Here is an 18301-nt window from a genome sequence, read left to right as displayed (position 1 = left end):
ATATTCCTACGAGAAAAAAAATTCCTAGGAAAAATATCAGTCGTACAACTACGTAGCATATTGAGTGAAAAAGGGGGGAAGAAAAACGCAGGAAATAACTTACAAACAAAAAAAGAAAAATGAATCGTAACGTAAAAAAAAACACACAGCAAATAATATCTACCAACAAACAATCCTATCCACATTAGGTTAAAGAGACACAGAGAGCAAAACAAAACAAACAAAACAAAATGAAAAAAGAACTCTAATCAAAAAAAAAAAAAAAAAAAATACCTACAACATCTAAAGCTACAAAAACGTCGTTTTAAAAATCGAGGTATAAATTCATCATGAACAATATCAAAAATGCTTACATAAATAAAACAACAGCCATCGTATTTTATCATTATACGCTCAAAAACACGTTAGCGTTGAAGAAAAATGATGAACTTTATTTACAACGACGAATAGGCCCTGTGCGCACGCTTCACCGTAGACGCCGCCGACGGAGAGAGGATGAAAATTCAAAAAACTCTCAAGTCGAAATACCTTACTACGTTGACTGAGCATTACTTAGTATCACACGTATCGCGTGCCGGCAAAGTTGATGCTTTCAAAGTGATGACGAATGGTTTACGAAAATGTATTAAAAATAACGAAAATTTCCTCGGTACAGGGGGAAATTTTCGATCAAATTTTAAACGATGAATTGCTATTTTTTTTTGAAACAACGCGATGTAAATTTTTTTGCGATAAAATTTTTTTAAAATGAATAATTTGCTGTATAAAGCGAGCGATATTTGGCAAAAATATATATTAAAATTATCCATAGAACGGTATCGTAATTATTTTCGTAAAAAGATGAAAATCGTTAAAAAATTCGAGACGATTGGTTTAAATTTGTGTGAAAGCTGTAACCTTATTTCGTACCGGGATCAAGAAAACGTCGAATGGAATAGGTCAGGAATACTACTAGTCACTTCGATTTTAATTACCATGATAATGATGACGATAGCTATTTTCGACGGATTTCCAGCGCCGATGATGGGATGCGCGGCTAAAACGTGTTTTACGGTAATTTATTCCATCTTATATTCGCTATATGTATTTCTAATTCATTAAATTATATATTTCCCCGCGTCTATATATTTTGATTAATGTTCAAACCCTTGTTAAACGAGAGAATTTATTATCAACATTGGCACTCCAGGGGGATACACACCGGTACCCTGCTAGTACCTACCTAACGATTCTTGTACCGTACTAATTACAAGAGTATCCAACAGCATTAAAACAAGAACATCGTTTACACCTCCGCACAATACTCTCGTCCCTTCTGTGCCTCATCGCACCTTTCCTACCTCCGGAATCGTCCACCTTTATCTTTCTATTACCCTGCTTTCCATCTATTCTCTCTCTATATCTCTGGCTCATCGTCGCGCAGTTTTCAAACTTGTTCATTGTTTCAAGTTGTACTTTTTAAATTCTCTTCCTCTCTTCTCACCCTTTCACGTCGTCGTGCAAACGATAAAAAAGATTCCCGTTTGAGAATTTTTTTTATGGCCTAACTTTGTCAACCATGAATTAAAATAAAAGCTTTACTGTTTTCGTATAGTACAGCTCGTAGTAGGTACGTTACTACGTATATATACTGTAAACGGGTTTTATATTTCTTCGCGACAGCTCGAGCTCTCGTTGTTCAACTTAAACCAACCATTTACATCAACTTTTCAACTAAAACAAGACTACGTTATACTGCATCTATCTACAGTACGACGTTTCAGTTTTCCAAATGTAAATTGATTGGAATGAACAGTGCAGAAGGCAAGGGGTAGTAGGTACTTGATTACTGAATAACGTTACGACGAACGAGAGAAATACTACCGAGGTAATTAAACATGTGAACGTCTTCAAAGAAATAAATTACGTACTTATTATTCAATACGAATAGAATTTTAAAAGTGTTTTACTTTCGGATAGATTAAATATACGAGAAGATGAGGCAAGAGTAATACACATTGGATAAGTTAAATGAGTACTTATTATATTGCATTGCGCTTCCTTCGTCCCCTTATACTAGTATACTTATACTGTATTCAAGAAGTCTTTTGAAACGTCGGTAAAAACCCTTCGTACAGCTTTCTGAAGAAAATTCCCGTTCCCGAGGGATCTATAAAAAAGTCTGCGTAGCGGGAGATTCTCTTTCTTTTCGCGTTTTCTTCTTTTCAATGTTTTTCATTAACATTTGAAAGTTTACAATTTAAAAAAAAAATAGGCTACCTTATACCATCTCGTAGTTGGAACTCGCAAGAAGTTGGGTTTCATTTGATTTGTGCCAGAAAATTTCAATTTAACTAATTTTAACACTATTCTTATACGTTGAACAGGTTTTAGTGAGGCTTTGAAAAAAATGATTGGTTGAAACTATCTAACTTTTGATTATTGCAATCTACCTACTATAGATAAATACGAGTACCTACCTAAATACAGATGAAAAAATGAAACAAAGGGACCGATAACGGTAAATTTTTTGGAGGGGATGAGAAGTCCCAGAGGAAGAAGAGTATAACCAAAATTGTGGAACGTAAAATTTCCTTATCAATGAAATCTACTTTTGCTCTTAAGTTCAAAAATTCATCCTTCATCGTCTGAATAAAAGTAGGTATATCAAAAAAAAAACTAACGAGAGGGCTAAGTACCTACTTTAATTGATGCTTACTTCGATTTTAATAAAATTAAGCTAGCCAGACCCATACCCAAATTTTAAGTGCTTAAGTTCATTTTTCAAGACTCGTCCTCGTTTTTTATTCAAAAAAAAAAAACAACCTTAGTATCCAAGAAAGCTTGAAAAAGTGATCAACAAGTACGTATGTAGAAGTTACAAAACATGGGCAAAAAATTTCAGAAACTTGTAAGTTGTAGAATTTTAGCGAAAAGTAGGACTTTCAGGCAATTATTGCCAAAAAAAAAGTCAAACTATTTTGAAATTTTTTCATTATTAAAAAGAGAAAAGAAAAACAAGAATTTTAGGCAACTTTGGCAACAAAGATGAACACTTTGCAATTTCTTGCAAAAAGCGAGAATTCTGAAAAATTTTAGCAAAAAAAAGTTTTATAGTAATTTCTGGAAAAAATTGTTTTTTTACCAAAAAAAAAAAAAAAATACAATGAGCAGTTCTAGAGCCTCCAGCAGATTTTTAAAACTCGAAATTCCCACAAAATGTCATCAAATAAAGTTGGAAAGCTGAAATTCATTCTGCAAACTGATTTTATTACGCTACGAAGTCGACTGCAGGAGGATTTCAAGTCGTTTTGGAGCCTCCAGCGATTTCTTGAAAATTACTGGAGCCTCCAATAGATTTTTGAAACTTAAAATTTCATCAAATGGAGATGGAAAGCCAAAATTTACTCTGCGCTCCAATTTTAACACCCTTTGAAGACGACTGCAGGTGGATTTCAAGTCATTTTGGAGCCTTCAGCGACTTTTTGAAAATTACTGGAGTCTCCAGCTGATTTTTGAAACTTGAAATTTTCACAACGCATTTTATCAAATGGAGTTGGAAAGTCGAAATTTACTCCGCAAACTAATTTCAATACGATATAAAGTCGACTGCATGATGATTTCAAGTGGCTTTGAAGCTTCCAGCTACTTTTTGGAAATTTCAATTTCCCAAAAAAAACGCCATAAAACCTGTTGATGAAATTCTGGGGAAATTTCAAGTTTTAAAAATCTACTGGAGGCTCCAGTAATTTTCAAAAAGTCGCCGGAGGCTCAAAATGACTTGAACTTACCCTCCATTTTGATGAAATTTTGTGGGAATTTCGAGTTTCAAAAATCTGCTGGAGGCTCCAGAACTGCTCAAAATGGTTTGAAACAGTTTCCAATGGATTTGGCAGATCGAAAGTAAAGTGAATCCCAAATTTTAGCTTTCTGGGTCAATTTGGTAAAATTTTGATTTTCCCCACATTTTTGACCTAAATTTAATTTTCAAAAATTCACTAAAAATCGAAAAAGGCACTTTAGCACTTGAAATTTTGACTTTTTTTGAGGACAAGAGCTAGAAATCTTCCTTAGGACTCCCCCTTATAAGAAAAAAGTTGTCCCAGAGGATCGGCGGTGGGGGGAGGTGCAATAGATCCTTATGCGCCCCCCAACTAATATTTTTGGCAAAAAGTGAGACTTCGACAATTTTTCAAAAATAAAAAAAGTACGTAACTTCATAAACCAAAATTTCAAAAAAGTAACCAAAAGTTACTTTTAATTTGGAGAGTTTTTGAAAATCAAAGAAAGTAGATATCATGGTGAATTTTAGACTTGTCCATAAAATATAATGTACTTATCAGTTGCTTCATTTTGACCTACCAACTCAAACCCAACTATTTCTGGAGCATTCTCGAGTCTCCATTACGTTTTCAATTTTCTCAGGTCAAATTTTAAATTGCTCTGGAAAATCCAAAAATGAAATTCAAAACTAAAAACTTCGATTAGTCGTAAAATTCAAGTGGGCCCAGTTCAAGTGTGAATTTTGAGTTCAGCAGGTACACATTAGAATTATTATCAGGGTTGAGACGAATCACGAAAAAAATTATTTAAATCAGAATCACAAATCACTGCTCAAAAAAAGCGAATCGAATCAATTTTGATCAATCAGAATCGTGTACTTACCTTTTCAATCACATAAGTAGTAGAAAAACATGATGGATTCTATTGCTCTATGTTTGTGTTTGTGAATAACAAACTTCCAGATACCGCCCATTTTCCCCTACTTTTTCAAGATTTCTGGCGAATCGTACAATCTGAATTTTAAAAAATACCCAAAATTGATGAAATCTTAATAAAATAAAGCAAAATAATTTGCCGAAATTGCATACAACGAAAGTCAAAAAAGTTGTTAAAATGACATGAAAACAATTAAAAACGAGTAAAAATTGATGAAAATACCTATTCCAGAGTTTGAGAAAAATTTAGTGAAAATTGCGTGGATTTTTAAAGATATTCAATAAAATTGATCATATGAAATATTATCAAAATTAAGTAAAATTTGATAAAAACTGCATGAAATAGGTGTCATTCATAAATATTGTAAAATGAGTACAAAAATGGCTAAAGATCCTTTAAAAAATGAGGTGAAATTGGCAACAATTCCTGGAAATAAGTAGGTATCATTTAAAGTGAATAAAATAATGGCAAAATTTAACTAAAAATATTGCAAAAATTTAAACAAAAAAAATGATTCATGAAAGTGATTCATGGTGATATTGATAATAATTATAATAAATCAATTTCATTCCCATGAAATTTTCTACTTCTACATATAGATACAACTCAACAATCGCAGAATTTTCAACTTTTCCAAATCAAAAAAAAAAAAAGGCAACCCTAAGTTACATTTCAAAAAAAAAAATCACGTCAAACTGTTACGCTGTGAAATTAAAAAAATAAAAAAATAAACGTACATATAGGCAATAAAATCCGATTATATTACTTTTTTTTCTCCAACGTTTGAGTTATACGTACAGTTGAGAAAAGGCATTTGGCAAATACCAGAGGGGGTTACCTATACCATCTAATTTTCTCTCTCACGTTTATACCCCGAAGAGTTGATTCGGCACGATGAGATTTCAAAAGACTGTGTAATAAATTCTACTTCATTTTAATCACAATGGACGACATGGATGAAGGATTCCTGCAAAGGTTTATTATACAGGCCTACTTACACGGAAGAATATACCTTTATACACGTCGTCAGATTTTTTCCCCAGAAAATACACCAGATAACAGTGATAATATAGATACCTATCTTTCTATATACACGCTTTCCAGCATATGGAAGCGTGTATAAGTACTCGTATATGCGATGACAAAGTGTCAAATATCGAGCTTTACAGTAGACATAGCAGCGTACCATACCTACCGCTAAATCAATACGCAAAAGTAGGTACATAAGCATGAAGAAGAAAAAAAACCTCCTAGACACATTTTTATCTCGCGGATACCCACGTTTTAATATTTCAAACGGTATTTGTGACTTTATCAAGCATCTTAAACGCAGCACAAGCGAAAAAGCAACGAAATATAAAAAATTCAAACACAACTCTATGCATATACAATCTCACCTTCCGCGAAAGAGGATTTTTTTCAATGAACTGAATTACAAATGTAACTAAAAGTATATACCTACCTACCTACCTACCTACGATGAAGACGAAAAAAGGAGACAACGAGCGACGCCTTCGTATAATTCAGACAGCGACAAAATTCAAAACCAGATCGGAAGTTTACCAAAACCTGTGATGTTACTCGCAGAGTCATCAGTATTCGAGGTGAAATGGTTGCGCGAGAACGTGAAAAAAGCAACGCGTTGGGGGAGAAAAATGAAAAATAAACTATTTCGAGTACCTTTTTCGCAATAATGTAAAGGCCGGATTGGAATTTATGTTTATTTTAACATGTGAAAAAAAATACACATTCGGTGAAAAAAACAATACCGAGTGTATGCACGTCTCTCAAGTCTACCTCATTACACGCTTCGAAAGCCGCACCAGTGTGTACGAGGAATAGTTGAATACAAGTTCGGAATTTATTTCAGCGGAAAAGTTAGGTATTCTGTGACTGTTACCTATGCGTAACGTAATCTACCTATGCTTTCAATATACAAGGTGTCCGTTTAAATTTTTATTACGCTGGCGAGATTTTGGTACAACCGGTTGTGGGAAATGGAAAACCTGCGTATGAACAGCTAGATTTCTTAACGAGAATCTGGATTCAATGGACATTTTAAATCCTGGAAAGGAGTTGAAAAATGTCAAAATGTGCTCTAAAAAATTGCCAAAAATTGAGTGAAAATAGGCATTTTTATGAAAAATTTAATACTTACCTATGTCTCAAAATTCTGAAGATCACAAATTGCAAAATTATCATCAACGCAGCAAACTTTGATTCTTGGACAAACCACTGAATCCATTATCCCCTACTGGTGTATTATTCCCCCAATGGCCATTTCCCCAAAAAAATTCTTCTTGAACGATCTTTTCGTGACTGCTGAATTCTGGAATCTGGTTTCTCGAATTAATATTCCCAGAACAACCATTCACCAAAAACTTAATTCCCAAATAAATGTAAGAATTTCTTGCAATTTTAGTAACAGAACAAAACTTCTTGGCAATTTTGATGGAAAACGAGTCTTACCCAAAAATAGTAATTTTTTGCAATTTTGGCAAACAAAAAGCAAAGACTTTTAGGCAAGTTATATGATTTTAAAAAATAGGTATTTTTGATATTCTGAACAAAAAAAAAAAAACAAAAAACTTCCCAACAATTTTGACCAAAAAAACCCTGGGTACATTAGTGTATATAAACTGGGACCATCGGCCAAAGTGGAACCTATGTATCACTAAAGTGGAACCGGATCCTACTTCATGTGCAAATTTTATGCATGAACTGGAACCTTCCTTACACAAAAATTATCTGATTGAAGTGGGATCCTACGATTCACTTTCTTGGGTTGATCATAGCCCGAGAACACTTCATTATTCATTAATTGTGTAATCGCGCGATAATTAATTAACTAGAAATAAATTCATCAACATAATATCATTTGTTTCTTACTTCATCATAGATGATAGATGTTGGGTGTCTTATAAATATTTTTTCAGTTGAGTATACAGTTCAGATATGGTTCAGAATTCAGATCATCTTCTGTTTACATATTTACATTCGATGCCATTGACTATATAGATATACTACGTATATGGACTGCTGATTCTTATCAATTTAACGTTGGTTATATGGAGAAATCGTGTAAGCCAGATTTTCAAAGTCCACTCAATGAAACGCGGTGTTCGTTGCCTGAAAACGTTGCTCATTGGCTCTCACAGTACGGAACCTTGGATGCGCGCGTCACCTCGCGTCATCCTCGCATACAATTGCATGTAATCTTCGACTAGAACCGTCGATTTTGTTGCGTGGACTTTTATGTTTACATTTTACACTTTGATAAGGGTTAGCAGTCCATATACGTAGTATATCTATATAGTCAAAGTTCGATGCAGGGCGAGCTTGATCACGGCGGCACTACAATGCCTCCTTCACCAATCACCAGTACCAAGTTTACTCAAATTCAGACATGTTTTCTCTACAGAAATTCTCAAAGTGAACTAAATTGATGAAAATTGAAAATTTGGATAATGGATAATCACAATCAGGATTTTTAATTTGCAATTTTGGTAGGAGGGCAACCACTGTCAGTATAGATAAAGAAAAAAGCTCAAAAATTTGGATATCATATGATAACCTACCACTCAAATTCACCAAGGAACTTTCATTACCCACAAAGGAAATTTTTTATCACCTGAATTTTCAATATTTGGGGTAATCATGATTATTCATCAGAAATTTTAGTAGGGATAAATTTTCATTGCTCTGATCTATGCAAAAAATTTTCTCAAATTCACATTCCATTAAACATACCAAGTTTACTCAAATTCAGACATGTTTTCTCTACAGAAATTCTCAAAGTGAACTAAATTGATGAAAATTGAAAATTTGGATAATGGATAATCACAATCAGGATTTTTAATTTGCAATTTTGGTAGGAGGGCAACCACTGTCAGTATAGATAAAGAAAAAAGCTCAAAAATTTGGATATCATATGATAACCTACCACTCAAATTCACCAAGGACTTTCATTACCCACAAAGGAAATTTTTTATCACCTGAATTTTCAATATTTGGGGTAATCATGATTATTCATCAGAAATTTTAGTAGGGATAAATTTTCATTGCTCTGATCTATGCAAAAATTTTTCTCAAATTCACATTCCATTAAACATACCAAGTTTACTCAAATTCAGACATGTTTACCCAACAGAAATTCTCAAAGTGAACTATTAAATCAACGAAAATTTGGATAATCAGAATTTTTAATTTGCAATTTTGGTAGGAGGGCAACCACTGTGAGTATAGATGAAGAAAAAAGCTCAAAAATTTGGATATCATATGATAACCTACCACTCAAATTCACCATGGACTTTCATTACCCACAAAGGAAATTTTTTATCACTTGAATTTCCAATATTTGGTGTTATCATGATCATTCATCAGAAATTTTAGTAGGGATCATCGGATCAATTTTCAATTTTCATTGCTCTGATCCATGCAAAAAATTTTCTCAAATTCACATTCCATTAGTCCTACCAAGTTTACTCAAATTCAGACATGTTTACCCAACAGAAATTCTCAAAGTGAACTAAATCAACGAAAATTTGGATAATCAGAATTTTTAATTTGCAATTTTGGTAGGAGGGCAACCACTGTCAGTATAGATGAAGAAAAAAGCTCAAAAATTTGGATATCATATGATAACCTACCACTCAAATTCACCATGGACTTTCATTACCCACAAAGGAAATTTTTTATCACCTGAATTTTCAATATTTGGGGTAATCATGATTATTCATCAGAAATTTTAGTAGGGATAAATTTTCATTGCTCTGATCTATGCAAAAAAATTTCTCAAATTCACATTCCATTAATCCTATCAAGTTTACTCAAATTCAGACATGTTTTCTCTACAGAAATTCTCAAAGTGAACTAAATCAACGAAAATTTGGATATCATATGATATGATAACCTACCACTAAAATTTACCATGGACTTTCATTACCCACAAAGGAAATTTTTTATCACCTGAATTTTCAATATTTGGGGTTATCATGATTATTCATCAGAAATTTTAGTAGGGATCATCGGATCAATTTTCATTGCTCTGATCTATGCAAAAAATTTTCTCAAATTCACATTCCATTAGTCCTACCAAGTTCACTCAAATTCAGACATCTTTACCCAACAGAAATTCTCAAAGTGAACTAAATCGTTGAAAATTTGGGTAATCAGGATTTTTAATTTGCAATTTTGGTAGGAGGGCAACCACTGTGAGTATAGATGAAGAAAAAAGCTCAAAAATTTGGATATCATATGATAACCTACCACTCAAATTCACCATGGACTTTCATTACCCACAAAGGAAATTTTTTATCACCTGAATTTCCAATATTTGGTGTTATCATGATCATTCATCAGAAATTTTAGTAGGGATCATCGGATCAATTTTCAATTTTCATTGCTCTGATCCGTGCAAAAAATTTTCTCAAATTCACATTCCATTAGTCCTACCAAGTTTACTCAAATTCAGACATCTTTACCCAACAGAAATTCTCAAAGTGAACTAAATCGTTGAAAATTTGGGTAATCAGGATTTTTATTTGCAATTTTGGTAGGAGGGCAACCACCAGTACCGGTGCCAGGATTTTTCCTTGGAGGGGGATAATTGGGTCAGAACCAAACAATTTTGCCGTCTCATTTTTTTGGGTGGGGGGGGGGGTAAAATTAGGCTTTTTGGAGAGCAGAAATCAAATAAATACAGTGGCATAGTCAGAATTTCCTCAAGGAGGAGGCAAAACCAGATTTTTAGGCATGGAAAATCGAAATAGGAGTCATTTTCTGGAAACCTATCGTGATGTGTGGATGATTATAATGAAAATGAAGGTAAAATTACTGCTCGAGCGAAGCGAGAGCGAAAATTATCAGAAAAAATGGGTCCAAACAACAACAAAAAGCGTTCATTTTTGCATGTTTTCTTTCAAATTTTCGTTCGCAAGGGAGGACAATAGCCCCCTTCACTTCCTGGCCACGCCACTGAATAAATATGTCGTTTATTTATTTAATTTTTAAAAAGGAGGGACCTCAGTGACTGAAATTTGCCTGCAAAGTATTATTCAAAGTAAATCGTGTACGAATGTATACCAATAATGTGGGCTTGAGAAGAAAAAAAAGGCCTCTTCTTCTCAAAAAATATTAATGGGAAAAAATGAACATCGGTTTGTAATCGGCATCCATCTCAGTGAAACAAGAGCGCAAAAATGCTAGGAAAATTCCCACTTTATAGCATCAAAATTTTTTCCAAAAAAACTGGCCTCTTGGGGGGGGGGATTATCACCCAAATCCCCCCCCCTTAAAACCGGCACTGGCAACCACTGTGAGTATAGATGAAGAAAAAAGCTCAAAAATTTGGATATCATATGATAACCTACCACTCAAATTCACCATGGACTTTCATTACCCACAAAGGAAATTTTTTATCACCTGAATTTCCAATATTTGGTGTTATCATGATCATTCATCAGAAATTTTAGTAGGGATCATCGCCATCATCGGATCAATTTTCAATTTTCATTGCTCTGATCCATGCAAAAAATTTTCTCAAATTCACATTCCATTAGTCCTACCAAGTTTACTCAAATTCAGACATCGTTACCCAACAGAAATTCTCAAAGTGAACTAAATCAACGAAAATTTGGATATCATATGATATGATAACCTACCACTCAAATTCACCATGGACTTTCATTACCCATAAAGGAAATTTTTTATCACCTGAATTTTCAATATTTGGGGTTATCATGATTATTCATCACAAATTTTGGTAGGGATCATCGGATCAATTTTCATTGATGCTCTGATCTATGCAAAAATTTTTCTCAAATTCACATTCCATTAGTCCTACCAAGTTAACTCAAATTCAGACATGTTTACCCAACAGAAATTCTCAAAGTGAACTAAATCAACGAAAATTTGGGTAATCAGAATTTTTAATTTGCAATTTTGGTAGGAGGGCAACCACTGTCAGTATATAGATGAAGAAAAAAGCTCAAAAATTTGGATATCATATGATAACCTACCACTCAAATTCATCATGGACTTTCATACCCACAAAGGAAATTTTTTATCACCTGAATTTTCAATATTTGGGGTTATCATGACTACTTATGCTCGGTGAACTGGTGAAGTATCCAGATTTAATGACTTATATTATTATGATTATCAGAGGTTCTATCGAACTAATGCATTGATAAACTATAAACTAATAAATGGTAATGGGTTGAGTTGAAAAAAAAGGCAAATCAGAGGGCTGGATTGATTAGGCTTGTGTTAGTTGTGTTGCACCTTCAGTTGAAGATTCAATTTATGCAAGCTCAGTTCTGTTCATCAATGTGAACATTTTCTTTCTGGTAATGAAAAGGTTCCACTTCATATGAAAATTTACATAGATAAAAATGTTATAGGGTTTCAGTTTAATCACAAACTGGGGTTCCACTTCACATACAAAAGTTTCTTTCCTCACAATGTTTTCATTACAGGATCCCTCTTCATGTTGAAAAAAAAGAAAAACAAAAAAAACAGGTTTTTTGGCAATTTTGACAGAAAGTTGTTTTTTTTTACAATTTTAAAAAACAGTAGGATTTTCTGATAATTTTGCTATAAAACAGATTTTTTCAATTTTCCAAGATAAAAGCAATTTTTTCTGAAAGTTTTGATCAAAAAAAAGTTTTTTTTGCGATTTAGGCAAATAACGAGACTTTTTGACAATTTTGATCGAAAAAGTTGTAAGAGAAGAAGGGGGAATGAATGGTAATGAAGATGTTTAGAAGTTCAGTCTGAGGGGCGGTTAAGGTCAGAATATGTGACGCGGCCAGCGATACCATACCATATTTGTCGGCAAAAATTTTTTTTCGTTTTATTGTGGTTTCTGGTAGTGTTTTTCTTCCTCTTTTCAATGGTGCAAACAGATTTTCAAAATATTAAAATCTGACAAATTTGCAAAATTTCAAAGTTGCGTATTTTTTGAAATTTAAAAACCAAAATTCTGAGAAAAACGTTTTTGAAAGTTCGGGTTATTTTTGTAACATTTTTTAAATTTTTTTTTTTTTTTTTTTTTTGATTTTCTTCATCTTTTAATAGTTTTACATCATAATATTTTTTTTTTTTTTTGACATTTTTTTATGAAAAGCACTTTTGTAAAACCGGTTTTTCACCACTAAAACGACGTGTTTGAGATCGGTGGGTACACCCATTCCAAAGTATAGGCTTCATAGTATATGAATCGACAAAAAAATTTTTTTTGATATTTTCTGACTTTTTCCATGAAAACGCGATTATCTCAAAAAAAAAGTTTTCCAACACATGGTATGGTATCGCTGGCCGCGTCACATATATTCACATATAATATACATATCATTCCTTATAGTTTTCCTGGATAGCTTACGGGATTCACTCTTAAAACTACACACAAATTAGTAAGATGAAGTATAACTAACTGTACCCTACAACAATAAGAAAATACTATACACATACCACAACAATGATGAGAAGGAATCTGTGTTCGGAAGAAACCTCTTTGAATAGTAACATATATCACAACAATTTAATGGCTTGATGTAAAAGTAGTAAAATCACACATAACAACATGACACACACGAAGGGCTCAAGTATTGATCAGGTACCAGAGATTACCATATTTGGTCACCTATAGTGTGAGGACATACACGAGCATAACGATTCAAATTCTCTTTCGATCCTACGATGCAGCTACTCATGCAGTGACAAAAGATATTTCAAGTTTGGTGCATGAACCCTCTAACTGTTAGTCACTTTTGGGTTTGGCTTAAATGGGAGTTGTTAACACATAGATCAAAGAGGAGAATTTATTATATAGTCACTATCATAATAATATGTATTGGCAATTGGCATGATGCTACCTCATAAAGCATGTAGGTAGTAGAGCTGAAAACGGTACTCGCTAACAGGGGGTAACTACTGTACCCATACTGTAAATTCTCACTACTTGCCAGTAGCTGGTATCAAGTTGAAAAAATGTCATACCAGTTCACATTGTAACTGGTAGCATGTTGTATGCTTAGCGGGTGTACTGGAATTACGTCATCATTGCCAATGATCACTGTCAGACGTCAATCACACATACATACGAACAACAGGTATCAAAGTGTGACTCCTCCCACTTATGCATTATCAAATTTTGGGGTGCGTGCGCAGACTAAGTGCAAAAACAATAGGGTTGTGCTCGCTATATGCTACTATCTGTACCCGAATCAACTTGGTACATCCACTAGCAGGTTTAGCCAGTATTTTAACCAGATACCAATAAGCGGGTAGCGTAACCGTTTTCAGCTCTGGTAGGTAGTTCTTGATGTTTGTTTAGACATTTTGACAAAAAAATACAGTTTTACAAAAAAGTAGCATTTTTTTGGAATTTTGGCAATAAAAGGCAAGAAGTTTTGATAATTTTTCCAATACTTAAATGATTTTTTTTCAATTTTTAGCGCGTTTAATTTTTGCCACAGTAAAAACAAAACATTCTGGAAATTTTAACTAAAAGAAAAGGATTTCTGCAATTTTGTCAAAAACAAGATTTTTGGTAATTTTGATAAAAACAGGACCCTGGGCTCATTTTGATAATGCTGGCAATAAATCAGATTTTTCTTGGTAACTTTGGTTTTTAAAAAAGTAGACATTTTTTGCAGTTTTGGAAAAAAATGAATTCTTGCAAAATTTTACTCAAAAACCAGTGTCTTTCGTGAAACTTTGGCAAAAAACTGACTTTTTTCTCACTTTTGTGCATTCGAGATGAAGCAGTTTGGTAAAAGTATATTCAAGAAATTGGGGTCATTCGGAAAAACATTTGAGGTTTTTTTATTCAGGACAGTGTATTCAGGGAAATGTCTGGGAACTGAAAAATATGCAATTTTCTTGACGTTGAAAGGGACAACCAATTTGAAGAAAAAAAAGAAATAAAAGCGCAAAATTTTTTGATATTTGAAATACCTTTATATACCTATTCAACCATTCATCACAGGTTTTTTAAGTGCGAATCGTTGGTAAATTTTCAACGATTTTTTACGCAGGGCACCCAAAAAAATATTTTCAAGCAATTCCTTTTTTACCATCACTGATCTACTCATAACATGTCAAAAAAATTCCTTTTTCAAGCTTTTTCGAATTTTGAAAAAAAAGTAAAAAAAGAATGAATGATAGGTATACCTATAAAAAATCAAATACCTACTCAACTTTTTTGTTTGCAATTTTGGTCCAAATTTATATCTGAGGCTATAATGCAATTCTAAATTTTTGAAAATTTGAACTGAATTTGCACGTAAATGTGCTTCATTAGATCGGTAAAATCAGTTTTAAGATGATTTGAGTTCTTTAGAACCCTCAAAAATGGGACATACAAAAGTCATTTCTTATAAAAATGTTTTCATATGTAAATAGGTAATTTTTTCTCATACATATTTCTTGAAAAGTGTGAAAAAAATTTGGAAAACTAAACGTTAATTAATTTTTAAGCAATCACTCCCCTCCCCTCGAAAAAATCAAATCCTCGCAAAAAATTATAACTGCCTATATGTGTAACATTTTACACTTTTTCGTATTCCGTGACATATTATCAAATTTTAAGAGTGTCCAGTGAATGGACTGATTATAATACTAATTTCAACTCTCCTTTTCTCCCCAACTCATCGCAGATCCCTCTCGCTCCAACTGTTTTCAAGTCATTTATTCAATATTTTTTATTGGAAAAAATTGCATAATCAGATAGATTCTTACTGTTTTCAAGAAGTTTTGGAACACATTCACCCCTTCGTTCCCTCCCATGGGCTCCCATAAAGTAAAAATTAGGTTACATATTCTCTGAAATTCGTATTTCATAATTAGGGAAATTTAACCCCATTTCCTCCAGCCTTCTCCCAAGACTTTCCATGTTCCTACCAAATGCCATTAATTTTTTTTTCAATTTAGCGAACGAAAAAAATTCTCGAATGAGGCAAATTGTAATCATTTAAATTTTTTTGAAGGGTATGAGCTCTCCTTTTCCCTCCTTAAATGGGTCCTCAACATAAGATCAAAATTGAATCAAAAAAGTCAAGAAAAAAACCAGAATTTATGCACAAGTGAATTTTTTTCACATTACTCAGGGGACTATTTTGGAGCACATAATTAAAATCTTCAGCTAAGATTTTCAAGTCCTAATGTTTCAAAATTTGAACTTTCAAAATGTAAAGACCACCTTATGGGACACCCTGTATAAATACTTATAGTACAAGTATAGATTGTAACCACATCCCATATTCAACTCTAACTACATGTATATCTTTTCATCTTGGGTAAAAATGAATAAAATAGTCGAGGATATACATGCGCATATCGTAAATATGAATTATTTTTGAAAATTGCGCCATTCGATGTTCAATAAAATACGAAAATTATCCAAAAGGTGGTTTTGTTTCGCACACCAAAGGTGTTTTTTCCCTTCGCTTTTCGCACCGGTTGAATTATTTATCTGCGGCGAAATGTTTCGAGTTAATGATGCGCCTAGTATAAAAGCGAGAGAAACCGAGAAAGGCGCAGCATGCCGGGGAAATATTGTCGCTGGCGACGCGACGAGACAAATGCAATAATATTTGAACATTCAAAAACCAAACCCCTCGCCACATCCTTTGCCGTACAAATTCGTTTCGTTGTTGTCAAAATGCAATATTTTCAAAGGTATACGAGAGACGGTACGGTGTCGGTGTCGGTGTCGCATCGTGGCACTGGCACGGCAGCTCGCCATATGCCTATTGGTGGGAATCTGCAGGGTTGCCGAGGTGCGGGTGTGCATGAGAAATATACAACCGTATCTAAGGTTTTATTGCAACAAATTCATCGGTAGGTACTTGTTTATACCCGGTAAGCATTTCGTAATTATTACGCAACATTTGTGGAAACCTTTTGTAATAAGTGAAACCCATTACTGAATCATTTCACCTGTTTTATGTTACACCATTACATTAATGATGCTTTGCGCTCTACGTGTAGTCGTGTACGCAGGTAAGAAGCGCCATTCGCGGTTTATAAATATTCCTTTGCTTGGGCTTATATTCGTTGTCATTTTACAAAAACGGCCTTTTCGTCAGTGTCTCTCAAAATATAGAGGCTCGAATGGTACCGTGGGACAATTGAATATTGCTGAAAAATATCTATGGGTGTGCCAAGTGGTTCGAAAATCACGACTGCGACCGTACAAATTGGCCAAAAATAGGTACTTGAATATGAAATTGTATTTGAACTCGACAACGCTAAATTAGAAAAATGGACCTGTCACATCAAATAACTGCAACTTGAAAATATATTTTTTCAAATCATTAGGGGAGCCTCAGAGGACTGCAGGACCAATTTTGGACCCCTAACTTGAACCGTAAATTTTCTAATGGCGGTTTCAAATTTTAAAATTTAATTAAAAAACAGAAAAAAAAGTTTTTCCGACTTTTATTATTTATCCACTAGAAAGTGAAAGAATTATTTTTGAATTTTTTTTCACCTTTGCAAGTATTTTTCCATGATTTTCAAAAATAATACAATTTTGAACCTTTTCAAAAGTAGGTAGGGTAAAATGACCTAAAAAGTAAAAAAATTCCAAGAACGGTTTTCCGCAACTCATACCTAAGTGGATATAGGTATACTTAATATGATCAATCAACACCAACTTTTTTTTCTAAAAAAAGTAAATTTTCCCTACAATTTTTTGAGGTACCCCTACAACTTTTCATCAAATTTCCCCTCAAATTTTCCAACAAAAAAAGCCTAGAATGACCGTCCCTATTCGTCAACCCTTACCAATAGGAAAGCTCAACTTTTCAAGGCAGTACAAAAACTATCACATAAAATTGAAATCAATTAAGGTAAAAATCATTTTTTACACTCTTTTCAACGAGCTAATTTTTAAAATGAGTGGATGCGAAGGTTTCCAATTTTGATCTTGATACAAAATACAGTACTTAATTTTGAATTAGAATTGTAAATAGATTTGCAAAATGTGTGGCAATTTTTTTCAGCCAGAACGTACTATTCATTTTCAAGTAGATGCCAATAGTTCCCTGATAAAGTCGATGAAAATTGATTTTCACGCAAATATTGATCTTCAAAAACTGAATTTCAACATTTTCAGCTGATCTGAAACTTTCGGGCTGATTTCAAGTTTTTGGGGTAATTTTCGAAATCTTTGGGGTAAATAATATGGGTAAACAAAAATTACATTTTCATTTCCTTTTGAAATACCAATTGACAAACCCATCGTTCCACCGGTTTCCAGATAGAAAAAGAAGTGTTTTTTTAAAATTAGACTTTAGGTTTTAAAAACTGCTTTGATGATTCAAAACTTTGAATTTTTTTAAATTGGAAAAATTTTGTATCAGAAAATTATGTAAATCATATTTTTACAAAGGAAACTTTTTGACTGACACTCTGCGATTTGAACGAAACGAAGGTAGATCGAAGGAGCACGTTCTAAAACTCCGATAAACGTGTACAAGTGCTCAAGTTGTTTCATTTTTGAATTTTTGACAAATTATTGAAAATTTTATGGTTATTTTTCAAATTTTTCATAAAATACGAGTATTTTGTTCTACATATAAACAAAACGAACCAG

At 33.2% G+C, this 18301-nt stretch overlaps 1 long non-coding RNA gene across 1 annotated transcript in view; it reads left to right on the top strand.

Moving 5' to 3' along the window:
* Window positions 1-270: 270 nt before the first annotated feature.
* LOC135843599 (uncharacterized) overlaps window positions 271-18301 on the top strand; it is a 60075-nt gene continuing 42044 nt past the window's right edge. The window contains exon 1 of the long non-coding RNA XR_010558353.1: window positions 271-1053. This is a non-coding gene — a long non-coding RNA (uncharacterized LOC135843599). The remainder of the gene's footprint in view (window positions 1054-18301) is intronic.

This window comes from Planococcus citri, chromosome 4, assembly GCF_950023065.1.
Source record: "Planococcus citri chromosome 4, ihPlaCitr1.1, whole genome shotgun sequence".
Classification (NCBI taxonomy): domain Eukaryota; kingdom Metazoa; phylum Arthropoda; class Insecta; order Hemiptera; family Pseudococcidae; genus Planococcus; species Planococcus citri.
The sequence above is the reverse complement of the archived record's forward strand: the minus strand, read 5'-3'. Positions and strand labels throughout refer to the sequence as shown.